At 38.5% G+C, this 7,211-nt stretch overlaps 1 non-coding gene across 1 annotated transcript; it reads left to right on the forward strand.

Moving 5' to 3' along the window:
• Positions 1-1,064: 1,064 nt before the first annotated feature.
• LOC111762768 (small nucleolar RNA SNORA38) lies at positions 1,065-1,196 on the forward strand. The gene has a single exon (XR_002795801.1). It is a non-coding gene; the product is annotated as a small nucleolar RNA SNORA38 (small nucleolar RNA).
• The last annotated feature ends 6,015 nt before the right edge of the window (positions 1,197-7,211 follow it).

Below are 7,211 nucleotides of genomic sequence, written 5' to 3' on the forward strand. Positions count from 1 at the left end.
AGTTCATAAAAATCGCTATTCTTAATAATTCTGAAAGCAATTAAGATTTTTTCTCATCTTTCAACTACTATAAATCCATACCACAAATTATTTGAATCATAAAGGATGTTGATTCTTAGAGGAAATTATCATGTTCTGCTCTTCACGTACTGTGAGTTAAATTGCTATGAAAAAATTATTCTGCCTTGAAAATAATTTAACTTTTGTAAGCATGCACGCATGGATAATTCCAAAATGAATAGGAACTTAAAACCTGAAGCCTCTTCTGACAGCAGCTTGACTTACTCTAGAAGAAATTAAGTACAAAAAATATCAGAAATCTGTGCCCTTTTTAGGTATAATAAACACTTGAGACAAATATTCTTGACTTGGACCATCTGAGAAAGGATTCTGAGTGACTTTGCATGTGATTTGCATATAACTCACATGCCTACACAAAATATCACAAGCCAGCTGCCTCTGCAGGTTTCCTACTCAGAGGAAAGAAAGCAGACCATTGTCAGAGTGAGGGAGGTAAGGAATGAAGACTAGCAGCTATGCTTGGACTCTACAATTTGCCTAAATTCTGCACAGACACAAGGGCCTGTCTGAGAACATGGCCCTCCCTCCTTCCCTGACCTTGACCATGACCAGTGGCTGGGACTCCTCCAGGTGTTCAGGCAAGGGGGCCGTCTTGAAGATGTAGAGTTTGTTACCTATCACCCGAGCCAGTGTGGACAATCAAGTGGCATTTTGTTTTGTTTCCCCTTTGAGATGCCTAGGGATTAACACTCTGTGTGTTTGCTCTAAACCTTAGAGGTTTTGGTTTTTGCTTTAAATTTTGTTTCTTCTTTATTAGACAAAAAATATCACCTGCTTATATAGATAAATTAGAAAACACAGGTAAGCAAAAATGAAAAATATTCACCCAAAATTTGGATACTTGGAAATAATTGAATATAAAATTATTCAGACTGAAACATATGTATGTATATGTAACCAAAACTGGAATATTCTAGACATAGAGATTTGAAAACCAATATTTTTGCTTCATGTTCCTTACACATTAAGAATATACACATCAACCCTCCTACAAAGGTGTATTGGTGGTTTTCCGACCTTGGACATGTAAGAATTGGAGGCAAAGAGATGTGGACTTGGAGAAGTCTGGAGCCAGCTTGCTCTCTGCAGGCTCAAGATCACCCTTTCCCACACAGAAAAAAAGAAAGAAAGAAAAAAGAATATACACATCATTCAATATTGTTAAATAGACACCTACAGCATTATTTCATGGACACAGTGATATTCTATTAGAAAAATGTAACTTGATTACTTTACCTCCAATTGCTGGACCATTATATCATTTTCAGTGTTTCACTATTAGAAGTAATACTGTGATAAATATACTTGTAGATACATCTGTTTATATTACCTAATTATTTCCCCTAAATAAAATTCTAGAATTAGAATTGTTGACATACTCTTTTAAGGTTTTTGATTCAATTGCCAAATTTCCCTTCAGTAAGTTTGTATAGGTTACATTCCAATTGAGTGTCATCATGTTATTTTCTGAACACACTCAACAAAACTGATTACAACCATTCTTAAAAATGGTTTTTTTAAATACAAAATTTGTAGAGAAGAAATGTCCAGATAAAATGAAGGAAACAAGAACAGTGCAGTAGAAGTAATGCTCTTTTTCCCTGGACAATGTAGTTTTTCCTTTTTCTCCTCTTATTTTTGCCTTTTGTGAGACATTGTGCTCAGCTGCTTCCAAACTTCTCTCTTTTCCTCTTGTGCAAGCAGCCAGACTACATTTCCCAGTCTTCCTACAGGTTATGTATTCACATGACTGAATTCCAACAAGGGGATTGTGGGTGAAAATCACATATATGTCTCCAGCCCGGGCCCCTGATCCTCTACTCTTTTCTTCCTCCATCTGTCTGGTGCTGAGGAACCAGCAGAGGACTCGAAAAGCTTAGGGGATGGCAAAGTCTCAGGAAAGAAGGAGTGAGCCAGGGTCTCTTAATCACCTCATGGAAGACCCCATGACAAATAACAATAAGCTGTTGCATGTACAATTAAAAAATTCTGTTCTCTTAAACCACTGAGATTTTAGAAGAAGTATACAATTTAGATATACAAAAAGAAAAAGAACTTACTCAAAATTCCAAAAAATAATCGATTGTTACAGAAATTATCCTACTCTGACAAATGCAGGCAAGTTGCTCTTTTTTAGTTAATCCAAATTGAAATTAGTAGTTAAAAAATAAGGTCTTGGTATTATTTTCTCTTTCACAATCATCTTCCTCCTGGAATTAGTAGTTTAAAAAATAAAGTCTTGGTATTATTTTGTCTTTCACAATCAGCTTCCTCCTTTTTGAATAACCTGCATGGAAAATAAACTATTACATATGCCTTAATTGCTTCATGTATAGAAAACTATATTTTATGTGTAAGCCCTATTTTTCCCTACATACATCCTATACTAAAATATTCATGCTGAAGGAGTAGAAAAGAGACTTAAGTAAGTAACTTAAATCATTTAGATTTGATTTTGGATGTGGTCAGCCTGTGACCAGAAATGCGTATCAGATTTAAGGCAGAGCCAATGGTGCTGCTCAACAATCGTTCCATCTGTTCCCCGTAGTCCTCAGCTCCCTTACAGTTAGGAAGACCAGATGACTAGTTCTGGCCCGTGAAATGAGAGCAGAAACAACCCATGTTACTTCCGGGCTGCAGTAGTGAAAAGCCCGTTTGAGATTCTTCTGTCTCCACTCCCCTGCAGCAGTGACCCAGGAGCTTTGCAGATACAAGATGGCAGAGCCTCCAGCATCCTGGGTTCTTGAGAAGACCTCCTTCCTCCCCAGCCCTGATGGATTTGTAGCCTGAGCAAGAAATAAACCTTTCTTGTGTTAAGCCACTGAGATTTTAGATTAATTGGGTAACTGTAGCATAAGCCTATCCTGTCCTAACACAAGGCCCACACATTCTCTTTCTCTGTTTGTCCTCCACATCAACATTTATATTATGCTTACAGTATGTGAGCACTAGTAATGTTGCATAGACAGAAAGGGAAGTAATGCCATGAGAGAGTTGAGTCTCTTGCCCCACTTGGCAAGGACATTGTATGGCTTCTTTTCCACCCGTTAATAATGATGTGATATATGGCAAGGAATAGCAAAGTTGGTGGACAAACGAAATACAAATGAAAGACAAACCCATTGCTCTGTTACTGTCTTGAAATGAATTCTCCTTAAATCAACTAATGATACTTTTCTATTGTATTGGTATTTTTTAAAGATTTATTTTATTTTATTATTTTTTCAATTTCTCCCATTCCCCCCATTGTCAGCTCTCTGTGTCCATTCACTCTGTGTTCTTCTGCGTCCACTTGCATTCTTGTCAGCGGCACGGGAATCTGTGTCTCTTTTTGTTGCATCATCTTGCTGCATCAGCTCTCCATGTGTGCAGTGCCACTCCTGGGCAGGCTATGCTTTTTTGTGTGGAGTGGCTCCCCTTACAGGGCATACTCCTTGCATGTGGGGCTCCCCTACATGGGGGACACCCCTGCGTGATACAGCACTCTTTGCCTGCATCAGCACTGCGTGTGGGCCAGCTCACCACATGGGTCAGGAGTGAACCCTGGACCTCCCATGTGGTAGGCGGGCACTATATCAGTTGAGCCAAACCTGCTTCCCCGTATCTGTTTTTTTTTAAAGTCATGATCATGTATTATTTTTACAACTAGAATAAGATATTTCCATTTTGGAAAAAAAAATCACTGTTGGTGAATGAAGAATTGATAACTGCTTCCTTCACTGACATTCAAGTAATAACACCTAGCACAAAGAGGCAAGAGTTGCTTGAGGGTAGAAGAAGGGTTGTAATTCTAGTAGCAAGCATAGCTGAGAGACATCCCATAGAGACTAAAAAAAAAATGTCCTTTGCATATTGAGTTACCCTGTCTATGTTTTACATATTGATTCATCATCTCTTTCATTCTGGATTATTTACCCGAGTTTCAAGTGATATTCTGAGTAGTTTTATGGGCTCTAGACTTGCCCACAAGTTCAGACTTGCAGGAGTCCAGGAATGCAATCACAGAGCTGCCAAGAACAGTGATAATCTGGTCATTTCTTATTAAATAGAGTTTCTATATATAGACTTCACTTCATACCCTCATTATTCCCCCAGGTAAATCCAGACAAGCAATTATACAGCCAATTCCCTATCTTTTTACATTTTTGTATTGTCCGATTACTGCCTACAGACAAGTATATCAGAAATCATCTTATTATAGTTGTAAATAAAATTTTATATTATTACCCATTTTAGTTCTTTTTTCCTTGGCAAATTATTTGCTGTCATTTCTTGGCCCACAAAATAGCTGAAGGTCATTTTCTAGATTAGAGATGCAACCAATTTATCTCAATTTCCCATTTTTAAAATGTTTTGACTACCAGTAGTGTAAGATGGGGTTTAATTTGTGATAATTGCCAAATTTCAAGTAAGTGGTAAATGAAGGGCAGTTTAAACCCTTTGTGGCAGCAATTGGTATTTTAAATAAGTCTGCCTGTAGATGTTGTCTAAAACTATTTTAAAGGTCTCCATAATGCTCTGTGTCTTTAAATTTTTTTTACTATTATGGTCATTTTACTTGCTATAGAACTGCAGCCATCTATCCCTGACTCTCTCTCTCTGACACCCACAGATGTATCCACCCACACACTCACCACTGCAAACCTACACTGACTCACATTCAGAATGATTGTCAAAAAAATAAAAATCCCCAATCTTTGTCTAACTAAAGTGTTCCTTTCAAACACATGGTACATGTTTGGTCTATTTCCATGTATCTGGTGAGTCAACTGAGTTTGTCTGATCTACCAGTAGACTAGAGCCTATATGTAGGTTTTTTTCATTTAGATTTGGCAAATAAAATATAGTGAGAGCATAAAATCCTAATAACGTTTACTAGAAATGAATCCTTGTTTTTTGAAATGTTGGCAATCATTTCTAATTAAAAGTATTATCTTGGAACTGGCAAGTTGTCCTTGGCGATTGTTTCAGTTAGACTGGGGAATGAGAGCAACTTAATTCAATATCATATGCATTTACCTGGACCACCACTGAACAATTTCCTGAGGGAGGGAAGAAACCATGCAACAGCTTTTATTATGTGCCATCAGAGCATCATTTCACCTACCTAGAACTCTCTTATCCAGTATTACCTAGTATCTGAAACATAGCTGGGATCCAGACAGAAGGGGTAAGGCTGGAACCTCCAGATCAATGCACTAAAACGTTGCTCAGAGAAGTGACCCTTCAGCATTCACCTGAATGCCCATTTAATTTTAGTTTACATACAATTCTAACATGCTTTTTATGTGATTTACCAACCAGTCAGTTGATTAGAAGCAGTAAATTAAAACAACAAATTCAGAAAGGAGGCTACTAAAGATAGGCAAAACTGTAAGTGTGAAAAACAGCTGACAATCTCACAGCAAAGCAGACAGAAGGGAATTTACAAGAAGTAAATTAAAAGTCTGGGGATATTCACTTCAGAATACATCATTCAGTATACTTCAGGACTACCTGAGGTTATCATTACTTTGTGGGACAGAGAGCTTCTGAGATTTATAATGATGATAATGAATCGTCAAAAGAAGACTCAATTTGGCTCTGTTCAAAAGGTCCGAAGTATGTAACCCATTTATTTACATAGAAATGGTTTCAAGTAAATTTTTTAAAGTAATAAAATGTATTTTAAAATTAATTTCTTCAGCGGACTTGGCCCAGTGGTTAGGGCGTCCGTCTACCACATGGGAGGTCCGCGGTTCAAACCCCGGGCCTCCTTGACCCATGTGGAGCTGGCCCACGTGCAGTGCTGATGTGCACAAGGAGTGCCGTGCCACGCAGGGGTGTCCCCGCGTAGGGGAGCCCCACGCGCAAGGAGTGCGCCCCATAAGGAGAGGCGCCCAGCACGAAAGCCACCCAGCGCGAAAGTGCAGCCTGCCCAGGAATGGTGCCGCACACATGGAGAACTGACACAGCAAGATAACGCAACAAAAAGAGACACAGATTCCTGTGCCGCTGACAAAAACAGAAGCAGACAAAGAAGACACAGCAAATAGACACAGAGAACAGACAACTGGGATTGGGGGGGGAGGGAGAGAAATAAATAAATAAATAAATAAATAAATAAATAAATCTTTTAAAAATATATAAATAAAATAAAATAAAATTAATTCCCCTCAGAAGACCATAAAGAGAGAAATAAAATCTTCCACTTACCTGATCCTCCTACTGCAATCATACTCATACTACACAGAGGTCCTTCCATTTTGTATGGTTAATTTTTATTTTTCAGGACTAGCTCCAGAAATCTGGAAAAGTCATTTACCCAGAGAATCCATTTTCCCATGATCTCAACCAAATGAGGCAGAGCTGAGCCTGTAACCATGGTCTCCATATATTCATCTGGACAGGATGTTTTTGTTACAGAAATAGATAACACCGGCCCCAAATACGCAGGTCAAAGATGATATTATCTCCTCTTGATATTAGCCTCATTCATGTCTCTTTATAGCCACTGTCCTAAGTATTTTCCATTGGTTTCTTAGACACAAGACAAAATCTCAGAGTGTTTCTGCTTAGTTCAATGATAGGAGTTCAATCATATATGCCTTACAGCTCAGTGCCCTTTATAAAATATTCCAACAAATCCAAGATCCCAATAAGGGTCACAGGAAAAGCACAGGCCACTTAGTGTTAGTGCTCTCCTCTCTAGCCCAGGGCAACATTGCTTAAGGCTGGACTGCTGAAGGACTAGACCCTTGGCCCACTGACCCCCTGACCTGTGGTGCCATTTCAAATCAGGACCAGATGGAAAAACACCAACTTTCTACAACCACCATCATCATCTCCTATCAGAGGCAGCTTCTAACAGGAGAAAACTTCCTGTCGGCCCCAAATCAGCCTGGTTATGGCTCCAGGGTCTTATACAAGGGTCTAATAAGTCTAAATAGGAGCCTGGTATGTGCCAAAAATATCTGTCAGAATGGAAACGGACATCCTTTTTTTCTTTTTTTTAGTTTACTTGAAGGGCAAAAGAAGTGTGTTAAAAACAATAGGCAGCATCATGGTGCAGAATTTAAATATATGCATTTACCCCTTGTGGTAAACATTTGCTCAGCAAGAAACAAATTTCCATTTTTAATCATTCTTTT

This window comes from Dasypus novemcinctus, chromosome 7, assembly GCF_030445035.2.
Source record: "Dasypus novemcinctus isolate mDasNov1 chromosome 7, mDasNov1.1.hap2, whole genome shotgun sequence".
Lineage (NCBI taxonomy): Eukaryota > Metazoa > Chordata > Mammalia > Cingulata > Dasypodidae > Dasypus > Dasypus novemcinctus.